Raw genomic sequence first — 21,814 nt, 5'->3', positions numbered from 1 at the left:
CTAATGCAAGGTCATCAAATAACTAGATAGGCATTATTGAAAGGAGGAAAAATAATTACAAAGGATTCAGATACTGTCTTTTTTAAAAACCTTGGGGAAGGCAAAAGGTTTTAGCTCATAAAGGCACTTTCGGCCAAGCCTAAAGACTAGTTCAGTCCCTGAACCTACATGATGGCAGGAGAGAACTGACTTCCCCTAGTTGTCCTCTGATTTCATGTGCCCTTGTTCATAATCTCCCAAGAGGTATATAGTATTGTTTTTCTCATCAGAATGGGTAGAACTGTTGCCACTGCAATGTAGACATTAAATGAATGAAACTAAGTGGTTTGTTGTGGAATAGTAAAGATGTTTTATATTCCCTTATACTGTGGAATATTTGTTTAATGATGCAAAGATGTGTTGTATTCTTCTATGTTGCATTTTTAACTCTGTGAAGCTGTGTTGCTTTGCTTGTCTAAAGCACCTGATTGGTTTAATAAAGAGCTGAACGGCCAATAGCTAGGCAGGAGAGAGAAACAGGTGGGGCTGGCAGGCAGAGAGAATAAAGAGAGAGAAGAGGGAAAAAAAGAGAAAGGGAAGAAGAGAGGAGGACACCAGGGATGAGCCACCAAGCCATGCAACCAATCTCAGAGTAAGAAGGAAAGAGAGGTATATAGAATAGAGAAAGATAAAAGCCCAGAGGCAAAAGGTAGATAGGATAATTTAAGAAAAGCTGGCTGGAAATAAGACAAGCTAAGGCCAGGTATTCATAAGTAGGAATAAGTCTCTGTGTATTTATTTGGGAGCTGAGTGGCAGGCCCCCAAAGAGTTAAAACACACACACACACACACACACACACACACACACACACACAACTACAGTGGTCAGTTAGCAGTGCAAAATTGTGTGAAATTGAGTTTAAGTTTAGACATGGAGATCTAAACACCATGAATGTGAGAAAGGGGATCCTAGAAAAAGATTCATGGAAAGGGGCGAGAACTGAGAGCTGACATTTGGCATAACAGCTCCAAGTCAATGGCTATGCTAGTGGGACCATAGGGACTACATACAAAAACTTTAGAACACAAAAATGGGGTTCTAGTGCAACCTTTTGTGTACTGGTTCTCTCTGAAACAAGCATTTCCCTTTTAAAAAGTAGTCTTGCTGGGCCTGGCAGTGTATATCTTCAATCCCAGCACTCAGGAGACTAAGGCACAGAACTTTCACAGACTTTTGAATGCAGAAGATGGACACATGTCCACTAGCATGTGAAAAGATGTTCATCATTGCTAACTGCTGGTTTTTCATCAACTTGACACAAGCTAGAGTCCTCTAAGAAAAGTGAATCTCATTTGAGAAAATGCACCTATTAAATTAGCTTGCTGGGCAATTTTTTTGATTGATAGTACATGTGGAAGCTCCCAGCCCTTTGTGGGCAGTCTCACTCTCAGACAAATGGTCTAAGAGGGTATAAGAAAGCAAAACCAGCAAGTCAGGAGGAGCAAGCTAGTAAGTAGCATTCCTCCATGGCCTCAACTTCAGTTCTTGCCTCCAGGTTCCTGCCCTGAGTTCTCACCTTGAGTTCCTTACATGTCCTTAGGATATGTAAGCCAAATAAATCCTTTCATCCTCAAGTTACTTTTGGTCATGGACTTCTATTACAGCAATTGAAACTTAACTTGGACACTAATTATTTGAGAAATATAATCAGAATTGCAGGGAGATACTATTAATACATCAAATACATTACTATGACTGTCACCAAAATAATGGATGATTACAGGTATTGGCAAGGAAAGAAATAGTCCTTATGCCATTTTGGAGGATTTAAAACAGTACTGAAACGAATGCCTTTGGCAGTTTTTCATCAGGAAGTAAAATACCTGGTGTCAACTTGACATAGCCCAGAGTCACCTGAGAGAGGTCTCAATTGACGGATTGCCTGAATTAGATTGGCCTATGGGCACATTTGGGGGGTTATTTTGATTATTAATTGATATAGAAGGGCCCAGGTCACTCTGGGCTGAGTCTGTTCTCTGAACAGGCAGTCCCAAGTCTATAGACAAAGGCCAGCTAAGCATAAGCCAGCAAATGAACCAGCAAACAGAATTCCTCCATGGCTTCTGCTTTAAAATGTTGCTTGAGCTCCTGCCTTGATGTCCCTCAATGATGCACTGTGACCTGGAATTGTAAGCCAATAAATCCTTTCCTACCCTAAGCTGCTTTTGGTCAGAGTGTTTCATTCCATCAGAAAGGAAACAAGGAAGGATGCCCAGCCCAACCTACTCATGTATAAAGGAGGTTGCCCTAGCCCAAAGTTTGGGAGTTTAAAGTACAAAATGGTGATAAAGGGTGGGGAGAGGGGCAGGGGAGCATTGATTGGCCTCTGGTAAGGGCAACTGATAGGCATATCTGGGCAGAATATCATATAAAAGGAAGTGTTATGGAATATTTCTCTATACACTGTGAAGATGTGTCATTCTGATTGGTTTAATAAAAGGTTGAATGGCCAATAGCTAGGCAGGATTTTCAGGAACATAGGACGCTGGGAAGAAGAAGGCAAGGAGTCACCGGCCAGACACAGAAAAAGCAACATGGGCAGTATATAGATGAGGTAAATGAGCCTTGGGGCAGCACATAGATTAATAGAAATGGCTTAATTTAAGTTATAAGAGCTAACTAAAGACAAACTCAAGCTATCAGCTGAGATTTTATAATTAGTAATAACTTTCCATGTCATTACTGGGGAGCCAGCAGTCCCAATGAAAAAGTCCAACTACAATGAAGGGGTCAGATGCTGATCAGGAGCAGAAAAGACAAGGGGGTAGGGACAGCTAAGGTTGAGCCTTTACAACCTTCTCTCAAGAACTATAAAATTGCTCACATGAGAAATATTTCACATACCTACTAATTCCCACCTTCTCCAAGTACTGTCATGTCCCAACAGAGCCAATCATGAATATAATCATGAATATATTCAACCTCTATCAAACACTATGGAGGCTCATCAAAAAGCTAACACATATTTTGATTCATATGACTCATTCATTCTTCTTCTCAAAAGAACAAATAGCAGGATTTTAATGAGATTATTTGTATGCTCATGATCAAAGAACTCATTCTGCCTTAGAGATAAAATGTTGAAAGAGCCATTCAAGTGAATACACACACACACACACACACACACACACACACACACACACACACAACGTAATAGTATTTAGTCCCAAGGGGAGAAGTTCTTACATATGCTACCACATGGATAAACTCTGAGAATGTTAGTGTTCAATAGAACAAACCAGTCTTAAAATAGATAAACACTGTGATTTATCTTATATTAAAACAGTGAAAATCACAGAGACAGAAACTAAAGTGGTGGGAGATGGGGTTGTGCAACACAGCAATGGGCTGTTCTTGCTTGAGAGGTCCTGAACTTTTTGTCTTACAACCCTGGGGGAGTTAGATTGCTCAGTGGCCGTGATGATGCTAGAACATTTGCCTGAATTAATACTACTGACGTGTGTACTCAAAACATGCTTAAGATCCATCAAAGGGAACTCTTGGCTCGGCCTGGGAGGAGGGGACTGGACATGCCTGGACTGAGTCTACCAGGTTGATCTCAGTCCGCGGGGGAGGCTTTGCCCTGGAGGAGGTGGGAATGTGGGGTGGGCTGGGGGGAAGGTGAGGGGGGCGGGAGGGGGTTGAACAAGGGAATCCGTGGCTGATATGTGGAACTGAATTGTATTGCGAAATTAAAAAAAAAATGTTAAAAAAAAATTTTGACAAGGATGCTGAAGTCTAGCTCTCCACAATTGATGGTTTCTTGTGGGGATGGGGATCGGGAAGGACTCAGTTTTCTTTAAGGTACTAGCCACAGAGTTTGACTTTCATGAATATATGGACAACACAAATCAGACTTGGCTTTTTGTTGTTTTATTTGTTTTTTGTTTCTTCTTCTTCTTCCTTTTTTTGGGGGGTGGGGTGGGGTTCCAAAAAGGTGGGAGGCAGACCTGGGAGGACTGGGAAGTGAGTGTGTTCGAAGTGCATGATGTGAAATTCCCAAATAATCGATAAAAATATTATGAAACAATGGTTTAAGATGGTTATTTTCATGTTGTATGTATTTAAAAAAAAAAAAAACCCAAAACAAGAAAACAATTGGTTTGGGTGCCTAAAGAGAAAATACATTCATCCTATTCACCGAAACTAGAAATAATTATTTTACATTTGATGAAAGAAAGATAGTCTGGAGGAAGGAGAATTCTTTTGATCTGCTTTCAGTTTGCTATCATTTACACACACACACACACACACACACACACACACACACACACACACACATACACACACACCTTTCTAAAAGTTATACAGAGAATCCAACTGCAAGAAAATTAAAAGGTACATTTTCAAAAACTTCATTAAAAGCTGTAGATGACTCACTGAAATCAAAAACAATTTCCTAGTAGTAAAATTCTGACAGCCAGCTAAGAAAAAAATGTAACTCTCCTTATGTTTATTATCCATAAGGTAAAGATTTTTAAAGAAAACACTTTTAGTTTAGAAGTGTGTTTAGAGAAGAATGAATCAGAGATTAGAAATTCAAAGGTTTTGATGAGATAATAATAAAAGCTACTTGGGGCTAGAGAGATGGCTCAGGGGTTAAGAGCACTAGCTGCTCTTCCAGAGGTCCTGAGTTCAATTCCCAGCAACCACATGGTGGCTCATGATCATCTATAATAGAATCTGGGGCCCTCTTCTGGCATACAGAGAATGTATATATGCAGAGTACTCATACATGGAATATAAATAAGTAAAATAAAAAAAACTTCACCTAATAAAAGCTACTTAATTATCTATAGATAAAAGGGAATTTTAAAGCATTGAGGTAAAACATGACACATGGATAGAATCTATTCAGGTTAAACTAGTGTCTACTCTCACCAATGACAGAAAAGGAGCTACTAAATAGTACGTGTTAAAGGTCTTAAGTCATCACTTACATATATATCCACAGCAAAATCAAAACCCAAGGGAACTAAAGAGTTACAAAAGATGTTTGTATCACATGTGATGGTAAAAGCAACAAATTTATCAAATTCATTGACAACTCCGTGGGCTAGGATGGGATTTTTTTTTCAACAGGGTCTCAATATGTAGTTCCAGAGTGCCTTGAACTTGTTAGGTAGACCAGACTGGCCTTGAATTCAAAGAGATGTACCTACCTCTACATTCCCAGTGCTGGGATTGAAGTGTGTGTGTGTGTGTGCCATCACGCCTGCTTTTGGATGTTGGGATGGGATATTATTATTACTAACTCTGTTTAAAGTGCAGAACTTAGATACAGACAGAAGATGTACCCAGAATAATTCAGATAGTAGTCCTAGGAACACACTTTGTACATAAAATCTGTGGGGTGTGAGCAACAGCTTAGTGATCTGTGAAGAACTGGACATAGAAGAGTCTGATTTTCCATTGACCATTTTACTATCAGATGACTGACATCCCCATTAGTTGGTGTCCCTCCATGTTTTCATTATCTCTGTCCTGAAATGGTCACTGGCATCTAAGATGACATCAGCCTTTCTAAATGACTAACAGGATTCAATTGTCAGGCACTTCTGTAAAGGAACTCTTGTCCAGATTCATATACATCCAGGCATTTTAAAAATAAAGATGGTATTCTTAGTTTTGCAACTCTCACAAACGGCGAGAATGTGGAATCTTAAAAGGCCAAAATTACAGAAATGGAGAGCAGGATAATCACAAGCAGAAGCTTGGAGAGTGGTAGGGGCCTGGTTAAAGTGTCCAAAGTGACAGCCAGATAGAATAAATCAAATATTCCATATACTACTATATAGAGGAGTGACTGCAGTCAAATGCATTGTATCAGATAGCCCCAAATAGCTAAAAGATAGGATTTTGAATATTCTTACTATGAAGAAATGATAAATGTTAAATAGCTGGAATATTTATAAATATCTGATAGTTACTCAATGTAGAAATGTACAAAACATTCCTCCTGGACCCTGTGAAGATGTACAGCTATAGTCTGTTAATTTAAAGAATTAAAAATAAACTCATTTTCTCAAAGTGGCCAAAATTCAAAGACACTGTGAGGAACCTGCTTGACAACATTTTAAAGGCAGGAGCCATTATGTGTATTATAAAAAATAAGTTTTGATTTACTGTAAGGGCTGAGTTCTTTGTTTCCTGGAACCTGGCCTTTCCCAACCCATGGCCTTGACCTGTTTTTGAGAATATCCTGGTCCTCCCTGACCCTCCCAGACCCTCTCTGAACCCTTCCTAATCACATGGTGATATGCAATGTCTTTTGAGATTTTTTTTTTTCTGCATTTCCTTATTGCCTCATTGTCTGTCTTCTGTAATCCTGCTTTGCAACTACTCATGATTTTGCTCCTTAAAAGGAGCCCAAGAGATGGATTTGGGGCTGCTCTCTCTTTTTATTGGGGTAGGGTGGGGAGCTGAGGACCGAACCCAGGGCCTTGTGCTTGCTAGGCAAGCACTCTACCACTGAGCTAAATCTCCAACCCCAGGGCTGCTCTCTTTAACCTGACTTAGGAGACAGTCACTGGCGAGCTCTTGGGTGCACCCCAACAAAAATCAAGCTTGCTTCAAATTTGGCTCCAATTGTGGTAGTGGTTTTATTCTCGCCACTGGGGTTAACAAGTGTGTATATAGCCACATGCCCTGTGTATACTGGGTCAAGAAGTAGCTAGGTATTGGCAAACAGAAACTCTAGAGCATGGAGTATTACAGGTGTGTACATCTACATCAGCAGTGTCACAGGGGCTTGCTCTAAATCTATAGAGAGAGAACATTCCGTGCCCTAGATACCTTCCATGGGAGGCTTGCCATCCTCTCTGCTACATGGCACTGAGAACACAAAGCTTAGTGTGCTACTGCATGATATCTACCACCAACCCAACTATAAACAGTGTCAGATGCAGGTGATGAGAGAGAGGTGATGTATGAAAGAGATGAATGTTTCCTTGATGAATGGGTTCTTTCTCAGCCCTGTCAATGAGACATACAATCTTCTGGGGCCATTGAGTTACAAAAAATTCCAACTTTCAAAACTGGTCACTAAATCTGTCCAAACTTATATACAGACTTTTTCTTTTCAGTTCTTTACCTTCCAGGGGAGATAAATAAAGAGACTTGTAAGATGACAAGAACAGCAGCCTTCTCGAGGATCAAAAGCTAGCCTCAGTCCATAAATACTGGAATCTCTTCTGTGGTCAGAGAGACAGGCGTGGGGTAAAAAACTGAGTGTAAATGAATCATTCTAAGAGCAATAAACAAATGGCAGTGAAAGGAAAACTTGTCCTTATGTGTCATTTAATGGCATAAACTCACACCCCAAACGGGTATCTGCAGAGAGTGTCAGCGAGCTTTGTACAACCCAACTGAAGAGACTATCTGAGGACATTCATAACACGTGACAGTACACAGGCTGTGTGTGTGACGGACCCAAAGAGTGTCTGTAGTACTGACAGTGTCTCCACAGAGCCCTTGTCCTTGGAACCTCTCCTTCCCAAGAATGAACTGTCCAACCTGCCCACCAACTCTTCATTCATGAATAACCATTCTTGCTCAGCTGTGGCTAAACAAGCCCTGGTTCCTGAGGTCTGTCCTCATTTCAGCCAACATCATTCCTCCTTCCTGGAGGCCAGTCCATACCTCATGCTGCTTAGAACCTGTCCTACTTCTCTCTAGACGGGACAAGCTGTGAACAGGAGTGACCTTAGCCCCTAACAAGGATGCAAGATGGATGGATAATAGTGTTAGAATCCACACAGTCTGGCAACCAAGGAATTTTCAGCCTTCCAAACTGTATGAGTCCAGTATTATAACCTGGGCGTAAGTCCAGTGTACTTCTGGAGTTCTTAAAAAAGAAATGGCCCATCAAGAACAAAAGCTCCCTAGAAGCTTCCCTTGGGATATGAAAGATCTTGCTCTCCTTCCGTGCTCTGTAGGAGACTGCCTTTCTCTGCCTGATACAAAATAGCTATAAAATAGCATGGTAGGGACAGAAGGCAGAGAAAACATAGCTGGATAGCCTCACAGCCTTTGGGTTACAAGACAGAAGATGAGAAAAACAAGAGCCACTGTTAACCCTGGGTCAAAGGCCACAGTGAAACTCCTTTGCTCTCACATTGATTTCCACTGGCATACTTCAGAGAATGGAGAATGAGAAAACATAGGGATTATTTATGAACTCAGCTTGAATCTTCTCTTTTCTTGCTGGTCAAAGAGGGGCAGAACTCCACTGAACCCTGTAAGGATTGTCATCCTCAGGCCAATCATTTTACAGCCCAAATGGCAAACAGATCTGCTAGTGATGGACATGTATCATGTGCTCTAATTTATAAAGGCAGTATTAAAAGATAATGACATTCATAGTGAAAACTATGAAATTTTTGTCTACAAAATAACAAGTATGGAAGATTCTAGAAGAATGGTGAGTGAAGACCATTCTTATAATTCCTGAATCCTGAGACCCCAAAGCAGCCACAGCAATTGGAATGTAGTAGTGACAGTCACCCAGGGCTTCCTTTATACAAGGTGCTTGGTGAAATGTTCATACAGATCATGACCCTGCATTATGTAAGGAATATTATGACATTGTTTCTATAGACTAGGGGACTTCAGAGAAATGAAGCAATTTGTCCAAACTAGATGGGGGCCAGGACTTAAGTTTAGACAGTAAGATTCAAAACTCTTGCCACCATCAGCTGCATTCCATCTGTCCTCACAAGGATGATCCCTTCAGACAGCAGGTCAACCTACCAATAGGCACCCAGCAGGCTCCCAGCAACCCCCTCTGGAGTGCCTTGTCTGGTTTAGGAATCTAACCCTCCCAAGAGTTGAGGAACTTCCATTTAGTCTTTCTGAATCCCAGAGTAACTTGGCAAAATAGTGAAAGGAATAATCAATCTCTTAATTATTTTTAATGTTCCAAAAAGGTCTTTTAAAAAGTGTTTGCTGACAGTATCTTTCCTGTGACATGCCTGTATATAATTTAGCAAAATAATAAATTTTATTTCATGTTGAGGCTTGGGGGGCAAGGAAACAGTTCAAAGCACAGGATATATGATAGAAAATGTGTATCTGTCAGTTGATCATGGTGGAAACTACTGATCTAAACCAAATCACCCATTTCCAATGAGAAGTCAGCAGATGCTTCAGGGTCCACCAGTGAACAGAAGTAGCACTTGCGTCTGTCTCCCAACTTGCAGAAGAATGTCCCCTGTAACTCAGCATGTCACTCCATGATCTAATTTCTATGAGTCATACTGTAATGGTAGTGAGTCTATATGAGTTTGACTGCACTATAATGGCCAGTTATTTAGTTAAGCATTAGGTTGCTGTGTGGGTATTTTTTAATTGTGACTAGCATCTAAGTCAGTAATGTTTAAGTGAAGCAAAACAATATTCATAAGAAAGGTAGGTACTATCCCTTAAGGTATCTGTCTACTTAATCAGGAAACTGTTTTTAACAGTACCAACAATGCTAAAAACAATAAATTTTCTCAAGTGCATATTTATCCATAGCATATTTATGATCAAGCCCTTGTTAAGTAATATTTCAGTAATTTTTCCAAAGGTCATTCACAAATTTTGAGGAATATTTTATAGCTTCAACATTTTCATGGATTCCACTGACAAAACCTAAAAACAGATTCATGGGAACTTTACTGAGAGATATAGTATCTTTGTAAAACGTATACTATAGGGGTAACAAATTAAATGAGACTTGATATCCAGGAATAATTAAGTTCTATTTTAACTACAATGAAGTCGTGTGTGTGTGTGTGTGTGTGTGAGTATGTGTGTGTGTGTGTGTGTGTGTGTGTGTGTGTGTGTGTGTGTGTGTGAAGTTCTGCTGTTAACCACAGCATGTGCCTCACAATTACATGTTTAAGTGACAAATTTGCTTATTCTATCTATATTCTATTAACTTGTTTCAGTAAGGCAGATAGATGAGATTTTTACATCCTATCTTGCACTTACCAAGCAATTCCAATGTGCAATTTGTCCTGTCATTTGGATCTTGGATATGTGAAGCTTGGAAATATTGTCACTGTCACTGTCAAAGACGGAAGCAATTTATCTAAAAGGCACTGAAGTATGCCCCTGAAGACAAAGACACTTAATAAAAATGACACCATGCTGAAACCCACATTCCCTCATCGGGTCTCATCTAGAGCGCTAACCTCAGGTTGGTCAGATCCAGAGCTGATCCACCCAGTGGTACCAGAAGAATTTATCTCATGACAAGGCTGTTACTTCTCCCTCTGCTTCCTCATCAGTGGGGTCTATTGAAAGTGGGACAGAAGTTCAGAAGCCTGCTGTAAGCCCTCGAATGCACATATTTTCTTAATGATAAATCAATATCAAGCACACTGCTTGAGAGTCACCCTGAGGAATGGTTTCAGAGGACGGGCTCTGTGATAGGGGGGAAATGTCCCCAGTCTTAGACCTTGGAATATTTTCTATTCATTTCCCTTAGCATACAGCTTATCAGAAAGAGACCACATAAGGCACTCAATTCTTGAAAAGACTAACATTGGTACAACATTGGGTAAGAAGTGATAAATACACAAAGCAATCGGCTATAAGGTCCATAGCTCTTAATTGTTGTCCTATGGAGGTAGACATCAAAAAGGAGAGGTACCGATAGTAAACAATCATGAATTGCCATGTATTCCAGAGCAGTAAAGGCAAGTTCAAATGAAACCTTGACAAAAATTTTCACTGAAGTTTTGTTAAAACTTGGTTTTTTTATTCCCTTTTTTCCAAGCTAGGCCTGTTCCTGAGAGGGGAAGCTACGACTGCCACTGTCCTAAATCAACGTCATTTCCCAGTGCTTGTCTTCATGCCCACAGATGAGTAAGTGTAGCTCCAAGTCCTTCCCTCAAAGAAGCCCCCTTTTGCAATGATAAAGACTACTAGAGAGATCCACATTTATCAAAAGAATAAGGAACTGTGGGGTTCCCAACCTCAACAGATACATCTACAATATAACCCTTATACTTAAGCCTCACAGAAAATCACAGAAGATGGAGCAGAAATATTGTAAAAAGCCATACTTGGTTTGGTCTTCTGTTTTTTTACTACCTTCCTGGTTTTAATCTTTCAAAGAATTGTTGTTTTTTAATTTGGGGGGGTGTAATCCCGTCATGTTTCCTCTCCATTTTCTCCATTCAAATCCTCCAATATACTACTCCTTGCTCGCTTTCTTGATGTCAAGAATAGGAGGAAGAGGTCACTCTCATTTTTTGATGATTGGATTGCAAATGATTGATGATTGGTGTGACACTTTAGAATGGAATTGTTCATGTGCAATTCCCTTCTGCCTTCTTCCTTAGCAATGCTACACCTAGGGATTTGCCAGAGATGTCTCATCAATATAAGAATGCACCATCATGACTTTATCCATTACATCATCACTTATGATTATAAAACACATAAAAACCTTTATGCTCATATGAAACAAAGCTTTTTGATAAATTACATTACATTCATCTAAGATGCTATTACAAAAATATATTACATGTACTATAGTATACTATGAAAAGGAATTTATTCATAGAGAATGACTTATGGGCTATATTATAATGTTAATCAAAGCAAACCAAAAAGTTACTGCTCTGTATAAACAAGAAGAGGAAGTAAAGACACATATTTTTATGAATTTGCTGTTAGAAAAAAGGAAACTCAAAAGGAACCAGGACTGGTTTCCAACAGGGGGTGGCTGGTAATGGGATTTAAATCTCACAGTGATGTGAGAACAGAGCACACACTTAGGGAAATGCCAACTTTTAGAATCAGGAAAAACTGAGATTAATACAGGCAACAGGAATGGGGAAAAAGAGTTCAAAGTGGGATAAAAACAAGCAGAGATCCACAGATGGGCGCCAGGCCAAGCTCCAGAGACCAGTTGATGAGAGAGAGGAGGGATTCTATAAGCAAGGGACATCAAGATCATGATGGGAAAATGTATAGAGACAGCCAGCCAAACTAGGGGAAACCCATGAACTGTGGACCAATAGCTGAAGAGCCCCCATGGTACTGGACTAGGCCCTCTAAATAGGTTTAGTTTGAACTGTTTGGGGGATCAGGATCTCTCCCTGGTGCATGAGCCGGCTTTTTGGAGCCCAGTGCCTTAGGTGTGACACCTTGTGCAGCCTTGGTGCAGGAGGAGGGGACTGGACCTGCCTCAACTGAGTTGTACCAGGCTCTGCTGACTCCCCATGGGAGACCTTGCCTTGGAGGAGGTGGGAATCAGGGGAGGGTTGGGGGGAAGTCTGGGGGACAGGAAGAGGGAGGAGGGGAGTATCTGTGGTTGGTATGTAAAATGAATAGAAAATTTCATAATAAGAGAAACAAAACAAAACCAAACCGGGAGAATCTCACTGATTGCAAAAGAAACAAGAAACCAAAGTGAAGGGGCCAAAACAAACAAACAACAACAACAACAGAAAACAATGTTTCACTCAGATATCCTTTCCTCAAGCTTAAGCAAGAAAAACTACGGGGCAAAGGAAATTTTATTTGCTGTTTGCTTTTTAAAGCGGTGAAGATGTGAGGTCCTGTACCTACTTTGTGATTGCTTAGAGCTGCAAGTTAAAATAGCAAATGAAGAACTAAGATTCTCCCTGTTGGAAGCCAAAATCCTGGAGGGTCTGAGGAATTAAAATTAAACCATGGCTTTCAATGTATGTAGGCAGATAGATACTGGTATCAACACACAGGTAGGTTTCGTGCACATGGGTGCACACACACATGTACACATGTTTCTTAGCTGTGTCCAGTACCCTGTGAACAGTGGCATGCCTGCAGTAAAAAGGCCTGCCTGGTTCCAGGACTAACAGTAAAAACTGAGACCATTCCAGAACATTGCACTGTGTCAGAAAGTAGGAAGATAGAATGACTATGGTGTGTCTAAAGGACAGCGGCAGCATGAAGGCGCTATTGACCAAACAAGGGCTGTCTGGCTACCAATATTTATGATGATGATGGCAATTACACACAAGGAGAATCAGGGTCAGTACTTATTTTCATAAATGAGTGAACAACTAGAAGGAAAAGTGAAGTTCTCATGATGTTAAGAAAGGTAATAGAGGGGATGAAAATACAAAGTCGCAATGCGGCAGCCACCTTTCAGTTAAAAAAAAACAATAGATGTTAAAGCTAGGGATGGCTGCTTGATGAGGAGATAAATATTCACAAAGGCACAAGGCACTTTGCCAAAAGATTCTTAGTAATTTAGTAATTATGAATGGAGAGATACATTTATAGGGGACAATCTGACCCCAACCAAATGATACAGTAACAGATGGTGCAAAGATGTGCTAGCTGCCTGTCAGTCACCCAAACTTTATCAAGGAAAAGCAGGACAAACTCAGATGGGGATGATGAGTGTGCTATACTTTGAAGCTGCAATGTCCCCCAAAGGCTCAGGTTTTGAATGTTAGTTCCTGAGCTCATGTCACTATTTTGAAGACTGTGGAGACTTTAGGTCACAACTTTGAAATACACCCCTAAATTCAGGTCTAGCTGTCTATACTCCCTGTCTCCTGCCTGATGAAGAGCCGTCAAAGCACTCCTGGCACCATAAACCAAGCTGCGCCACAACACTATGCCCTTCCTGATACAAAGGGCTGAAACAAGTGAGACAAAAGAGACATCTTATCCATCGAGTTGTTCCGTCGGTGTTCTGTCCCAACAATGAGAAAGTAGTTACCCCAAGGGCAGTGCTTAACCTTTAAAAATATAAAGGAAAAGAAAGAATGAAGGTCTTCAGGTTAAAGACACCCACCCATGAGACTCATCCCACTGTAGACTGGATCCTGACAATCATTTTTCCTTTTCTATCGGTATGAGGTATGTTAGTGTGTGGTTACATATACCTTGCTTACAATTAGGAGACAGAGGTAGCAAGACCAGGAGTTTAAGATCATAAACTACATAAAGAGTTCCCTGCCATCCTGGACTACTTAAGCTACCTGTCTCAACATTTTTAAAGTAAATAAATAAAAATATAAGGGAATACAATACATTTGGACAGAATTTTACTTATGGAATCTATTAAATATGTAGTTACACAGATTTGGGCTTTATGGATCTCTTCCAGTTGTCACAGTAATTCACGTGCTATGAGTAATTACCATTTTGCTGCAGTTTGTCAATCCCTATACAGTGTAAGAGATTAAATGCAGATTCGGTTGCATCACATGCTTATATCTTTCCAAGAGAGGATTCAGTGGTTTCATTAGATTTTCAAAGTGTTTAGCAATGCAAGGAGACACACCTATGACAAATTCCTAGGAGCAGTTTTGCTGTAGCAACAAACATGAAAATGTTTAAGATTTTGATATGTATATTTAACTGCCCTTCTGGGACATCTAATCCATGCCATATCCCATAACTACATATGAGAGTCTTTCCAGGTATCAGATACTTTTCAACAAGGGCAGCTGTCATTGTTACCACCTTCACTAAATTGACAAATAAAAAGTGTTGTCCTATTAGTGTTTTAGTTGCCTATAAGATGGTGTATTTTTGTGTGCTTTTTGGTGATCCATATGGCTTCCTTCACAAATGACCCATTTAATTTCTCTGACTCCTGTTTCCATGAAGACTGTTTATATGTTCTTTCCAACGTTTGTATTTCATTTTGTTTTACATCTCCCTTGATTGCCCAGAATGTCCAGAATGATGATGAATAAAACCGATGATAATGGCAGTCCTGGTCAGAAGCCTGAATTTATTTGAATTGCAAGGCAATACTAGCAAAAGAGCAGAAACACACCATAAAAGAATCATTCTCCTAAATGGATTCTGACAACCTAGTAACTGAGTGTTAGGGGACCAGGTAGCCAGGAATTTACTATTGTGTGGGAGACATATTGTAATTTCTTTTATAAGTTTAACCAATTGGAAATCTTGGGCCTGGTTTCACTGCATTCAGATCACAAAAGCCTTTTACCATCTTTATACTTTCTTTAATTCAGAGGGGGAAATCACACAAAGCCATATACACAGAACACATATAACTCTGAAAACATTTGCTGCACCACCGCAGGGTGCATGTTTTCCTGGAATCACCATGTACCCTAAGAACTACTTTACTTCATTATCACCTTGGGAGTCATCTATCTATCTATCTATCTATCTATCTATCTATCTATCTATCTATCATCTATCTGTCTGTCTGTCTATCTATCTATCTATCAATCATCTATCTAGATATAGATATATAGATAAACATACATATACTGTATTTAGATTAACATTTATATCTGCATGCATCTCATATGTGTAATGAACTCCATGGAGTCAAAGCCCTATACATATTGATTGCAGAAAGAAACTATGGAAACATGCCCAAACAGTAAAGCCATTTGTCTATAAAACTTCCTCTGATGGAAGAGATCCCAGTTTTCAGGTTATCTGCTATTGTGTCTCTTCACAGAAGTGTGGTCCCTGAAGAGGCTGTAAGATTCCAGGCAGACAAACAACAGTGCATCATCCCTGTCTGTGAATCCCCCATTAGAGCACACATCTCCCTCTCGCATCACAATGCTGAACAAGGGCCATGACAGAAGAAAGCCCTGGAGAATTCTCTGGTTGTCAAAATGGATAGATAGGCTCTCCAGCAGGGTTCTGATGCTATCCTGGTCCTATGATGCATGCAGAAGGCTCAAGATTACTGTCACTGCAAGCTCCTTATTAGGAGTTCAGATAGACTGTACGTATTCAGAGATGTTCTTGGGCTCTGTTGAACTGCATCATGGATCCTTATCAACATTGCCTTTTTGTAGCTGCCAAATAGTGGTGTGTTTGGAAAGGTCCTGTGAAGCTATGGTCCCTCTACATAAGCACTGCACCTGAGCATAGTGTGTACATGTGTTCATATATGCTGGCATAGCTACACAGTATACCTATACACAGGTCACCACAGAGACAAAAAAAAATGTGGCCATTAGGAATCTTAGAATAGAATGTCCCATCTCAAGATCAGTGGACTCTATGGACTTTACTCTCAGTGACTATTTAGGTGTGAAACTCTTTGCTTTTCTTCTTCCTACTGCATTAGGAAGTAATATCTCCCTAAATTTTGATGAAAACAAAAATAACAAAAAGTTAACAGAACAAATTTTAGCTCATTAAAACTGAAAAACATGCAGAATAAAGAGAGCTGATAACAGTACCTTTGGGGCACTGAAGTTTCTGACTGCTTGTTATTATCTGAATCATAGAACATACATATATGTGCATGTATGTATGCATGTACACATGTACATGTGAGGGTCTATGTGTGGATCCTAGTGGTTGATGTCAAGTATCTTCCTCAATTGCTCTTCTTTGAGAAGCTTCTCTTGCTTCATCTATAGTTACTGATTAGGCTAGGCCGACTGGCTAGCAGACCCCAGGGACCCTCTCATCTCTTCCTCACCAACACTGAGACTACATGCAGGTGTAGCCAAATCCTTTATAAAAGAGTTCATGTCATATATACATACACAGTTTTACCTGTCTGTATGAAATTTATCAACTACAAATGAAAGCACAATGAGATTATTTTACTTAACAGAATTCTCCAGTTGCATCTATTTTCCTACAAACATTAGTCAGTTATTTATGGACAAAAAAGTTCTATTGTATGCATGTGAGTGTGTGTGTGTGTGTGTGTGTGTGTGTGTGTGTGTGTGTGTATGATGGATATGTATATACATGGATATAGATATGCATATATACACCACATTTTCCTTATCTTTCCTTTGTCACAAACTGGTGTAGGCCAGCCTTATAGACTAATGTAGATTCTTCAGGAGTCCTCAGTTCTCTTCCTTTCTTCCATGTATTCCATTTAACAATGTTTTTGCAATCCTTTTGCAACATGACCTCAGTTGATTTACTCACTATCTAAAACCATGTCTTGACCAGGGATCTTCCTTCAGAAAAGTCCTAGTTGCCTAGTTGGCTAGAACATACTTTATTACTCAAGTTCAGCTGAGAGACAGGGCACCAAGGGCTCAGAGTCCCACAAGTTTTTACCTCTCTTTGTCATCCTATCCAAAGACATTGGGAAGTTCCCACCCTCCTCATCCTTCCTCCAAATTTTGCTGATGTGGTTAAACAACATCATAATGCCCAATTAATTCCTCAACAAAAGGAGTAAACACAGTTCATGCATTTAGTGACTGTACATATATGTGGACTAAGAATTACAACTTCTCAGAGGGGTGTTCAAAATCAACTTCTTGTGAGTCCTAGAAAAATGCACATAGATATATGAATGAATTAATTAATTAATATAATATATTAACAAATTAATAATATATATTAATCCAAAAATTTCAGATCTTTATAGCAATGGATATAGAAGAAAATTCTCCAATTAAGTATTCTATTTTGAAGAGTCCCCTTTTAGCCAATTTGCCAGCAGTAAGATCTTGTAACAGATCCTGCTTCTCCCAGGAGCTGATTGACCAGCTATTCTGCTACCAGGGACCTTCCCATCTAATTGCTGTCAGACAGACAGACCTTAGCTTGGGGAGAAAAAACAAATGGAGATGGATAAAGCGCATGTTGCTTTTAAAGCAGATTTTCATGTTGGTCCATTTTCTCCCCCGAAGCCTTCATCCATGAATTAAATTTACTTGGTAATTTGTCTTCTAATTTTACCTGGAGGTAGAGCTCATTTTCGGGAGGGAGATAAACCTGGTCTGAGAATTACCTAGAGGCTCCCTGGCCTTGAGTTGATGTAAAAGGAAATGGTGTTCAATTAAAATTGCAGCAGTTGGCTCCCTGCAAATGTTGATAGTGGGCTCAGAATAATGAAAGCAACCCAAACTTTAGTGTGGAGCCACTTGAGAGTTTTCTTTATAAGTAACAATGGTGTTCAATAGATGGTTGTAGTGCCAAAACATAGCTTTGTTTTTATGCTGTCCAATGTTCCAAATATAACTGCTGTGAAACAGAGTAAATTATTTAAAGTAGTGCTTTAGTTATCAATGACTTCTAGCAGCAGAAGCCTGTGCCACACGAATCTAGCAGAGTATTTGTAAACCTAAAGGTAATAGAACCACATATGGATGGAAGGCAGATTTCTGTCAATTAAAACATCTGCAATGCAGGAAAAACACACATATAAATTTATAATATGCATACAAGTTTGACTGAAATTATATTAAGTTCTCTTGTTTCCTGAGTGGATCTTTCTCAGCTTCATTTCTTTCCTGAGATTTTACATTAATTAGGAGAAATAGTTGACTTTGAATTCTACAAAATGACAGTCTCAAAATCTGTGAATTCCGAAAACATAAACATACCAGGTGGTCACAGAAAGCAAAACAAGCCTTTGCCCATCTGAAAGCGAACACTTGGCGGGCACTGAAACCACAGCAGACTGCTGTTTGCATATTGGAGACAGTGAACAAAATGGTAGAATTCTCTGCCTTCATGAGAGAAGCATCCCATCTCCTTTACTACAGTTACAAACAAGAGCCAAGAGCTCCTGGAAGTTTGTGTTGTCCTATCAGCCTTCCAGGTTATCTCTACAGGAGGGATGACCAGACTCAGGAACACCGCCCTGTCCAACAGAAGTTCACACCTTACTTTCCAAATAAGAATGCTGCTTTTAGCTCTTGAGTAGTGCTATGACCACAACTAGAAATGAATGCCAAAATGAAAGAAAACTACAGACTGGGGGTTGAGCTCAGTAGTAGAGCATATGCTTAGACGAACAAGGTTCTTGGTTCAAGCCCTGCCCTCCTCCAAACAAGAAAATCTGATAAAGGCATTCTTTAAATTATTTATATCTATATAGGTTGATATACAAAATACATCATTTGATAAATTGATGATGATCTTGCCCTTAACTGAGAAAAATTATAAATATATCACCTGATTCTGTTCTAAACAGTCTGAGAATATAGCTACAGACTTGGATTTTGAACTTTCACAGCCACACAGCCTCACTGTTTTAAAAGTTGGCCAACATTTCCATGTTTGGCATTTAACTAGGACTTAATCTTATAAGTCATGTGTCTGTTGTTCATGTCAGAAGCGAAGCTCTGAGATGGGCCACTTTTCTAAGTGGAAACTGCTGGTTGGGTAGAGCTAGACTGCAAACCCAGAAAACCTAGAATTTCAGCTAAAAATTAATCCATCAAAGGCAGTGATAACTGTATACAATCATGCTGAGTGACCTAATTTGTCTCTTCACAGACACTTTTCTTCTGTGGCTAATATCAGTAATCTTATTCAAAATGTCGTAGTAAGCCAAACTAGTTAAACAATGAGAGTGCTGTGAGGCAGCCTTGAAGGCCTAACTCTGGAACGACTGACCCATGCACCCCAGATAATCTCCAAATACCTTATCATTTATAAACATAATATCAATACACAGCAAGCTAGTGAGATTAGAGTGATTTGTTATACAGCAGTATCATGGCCATAGATGACAGATAGATACTACCTCTTACTGGGCACACTACCTACCTGAACATATTTCTGAACATATTTCTGAACATATTTCTCTTCAAAGAAGAACAATCTATATGACTAAGTGGTCTATCTTTAGGAAATGCAAAATCTAGCAAACACATCAATAAAGCCTCAATATAATATAGTATAAATGAGTCTCCTCTAAAAAAAATGAAAAGCAATTCCTCTGATTACGGCCAAGAACCAAATTAATCTTTCTGCCTGATGTGCCTCTCTTTTGCCTCTTCCCAATACAGCTAGCAAGCAATCTGGTAATCGAGGTGTTCACACATTTCTTGCTAAAATCAATTTCCAGTTTGACAAATTGTCCTGCCAGTGTGATTAAAATAATTTTACCTCAATATCTCTAATGGTCTATACTTTAATATACTTTAATATTAGAGATCTGTTTTCCTGATATTTCATTCCCAAAGGTAAAGAAAAGAGATGCAGAATTACCTGCTCTTTGTATGCCTCAAGGAGGCAAAGTTATTTATTTCAAGATGGAATTATCAACTTTTTTCTAACAGCATTTATCTAAGTTTTTTCCAAGTATAAAGCAATAGACACCACTTTATCAAAACACGCAGAAATGATTATATTTTTGCTGACCTTGAGATAAGCTGAATGCTGCTATAGCAACACCAGAAACAGACAAAATCTTCAACCCAGCACAATGCAAAAGTTAATAAAAGCATTCATTTTTCATCTTTGGCTCTGTCCAGTGCACCTTCCCCTATAAACAAGCCTTTGTCTTTTTGCTTCATTGAATTACAGGTGCACAATGAAAACACCATTCAATCACGCGGAGGGAATGCCCTGTTCTGTGGTGGCTACAATTATGTAGGAAAAAGTCAATCTTGCAAGTAAAATACCTAAAGATTCTGTTAGAAATAACACTAGAAAATTGAAATCTAGCTAAAATGATATTGTAGATTCTACCCAATTGTAGAATTCTCTCCCTCTGCTTCCCCCACCTCCAAGTTTTTGTTTCAATTTTCCAGAGAGATGTTGAAAAGGTATTTGAGATCACACACATAAGAAAAATGCTCTAAATTATGGCAGTACAGAGAATGCACTGAATTTTCCACTCCCACTCACAGAAAGCCAAAGAGGAGCAGAGGAAAGTTAAGATCGGTATGCAATAAGCCACAGAAATGGGACAAAGATTTCTTGCTGAACTATGTGTTTACAAAAGAATTCAAGGGCAATTAGCAATGCAAAGTTCTATCTTCCTCTGAATTAAGGTACAATTAGCAAGGCCAACTGTGCTGAGGTGGATGGTTGTGGGTCCCTTAGTAGGAGAGTGACCAGAATACTCACAATTCCCATGACTTGCAAAAAAAAACTGTCCATGAAGACCCAAAATACCAGAGAACTGGTTCCCAGTAGTACTTTGCATGGCATCACCTCAGGGTGCATATATAATAGAATATTGTTGGAAATCAGCTTGGAAAATTAAAAAAAAGCATAATCTAAAATCAAAATCTAAACTGAACGGTTTTCATCAGTTCTGTTTCTTTAATAGAAAATACCACATTCTCAAAAGGAGAGATGAGCTCATGACAGCAGTTCTCTGATGGTGTCTCTTCTGTTGTTTGGGGAGCCTTGCAACAGCTATGTTCCTCAGCATTAGCACCCTATGGTCTCATTACTGGATAAAACTCGGGTAAGTGTCAATGTAGAGAAGAGGATGCTCTCGCACTAAACAGACATTCAGAAGATCAAGCTGGCTGTATTTTGAAGATGCCCATATGACAGACACCTCTCAGGTGACTCCCCTGGTGGCTCACCCAATTTTAGTGCTATGGATTTTTCTGTCCTGGAACCTGTAAGGACACCTGATAAGGATGTCAGGTCGGTGGAGAAGCCTTAACTGCATTCAGTAGGTCACTCACATGGGGACATAAAGCTGAAGAATAAAAAGTGGGCTGCTTGAAGAAGGAAATGGAGTTTCCCTGCCACTGATTATTATATTGTGTTCATAAGATTCATTTGTTGACCAGAAAGTATGTCTACAAAGAAAAAAACCCTCCAAACCCTCCATAACCACAGCTTACAGTCTGAAAGCCTTAGAAATCCGTGAAAAGTAACACAGCCAAGGGGGAAACTTGCTAGCACTTCAAAAGGAAGACAGCTGTGAAATTACGTGTTAGGGTAACAACACTGATGTCCTTTTCTCTGCAGTCTCAATATAAATTTTATAAATATAATTCAAAACTATTTCAAGATCCTTTAATGTAAAACAACACAAAAACCAGACAAACAACAAGGATAGCAGCAACTAACCATAAAAATAAAAACTACCTTGGA

The 21,814-nt window shown here is 39.5% G+C and overlaps 1 protein-coding gene across 2 annotated transcripts in view; it reads right to left on the bottom strand.

Annotated features, from left to right (window-relative positions):
• Window positions 1-21,814, bottom strand: part of Pid1 (phosphotyrosine interaction domain containing 1) — a 237,015-nt gene that overhangs the window by 2,832 nt on the left and 212,369 nt on the right. The gene's annotated exons all lie outside the window — the stretch shown is intronic.

Source organism: Peromyscus californicus, unplaced genomic scaffold, assembly GCF_007827085.1.
Source record: "Peromyscus californicus insignis strain IS unplaced genomic scaffold, ASM782708v3 Scaffold_21__1_contigs__length_65335640, whole genome shotgun sequence".
Lineage (NCBI taxonomy): Eukaryota > Metazoa > Chordata > Mammalia > Rodentia > Cricetidae > Peromyscus > Peromyscus californicus.
This window is presented reverse-complemented; position numbering and strand designations above follow the sequence as displayed.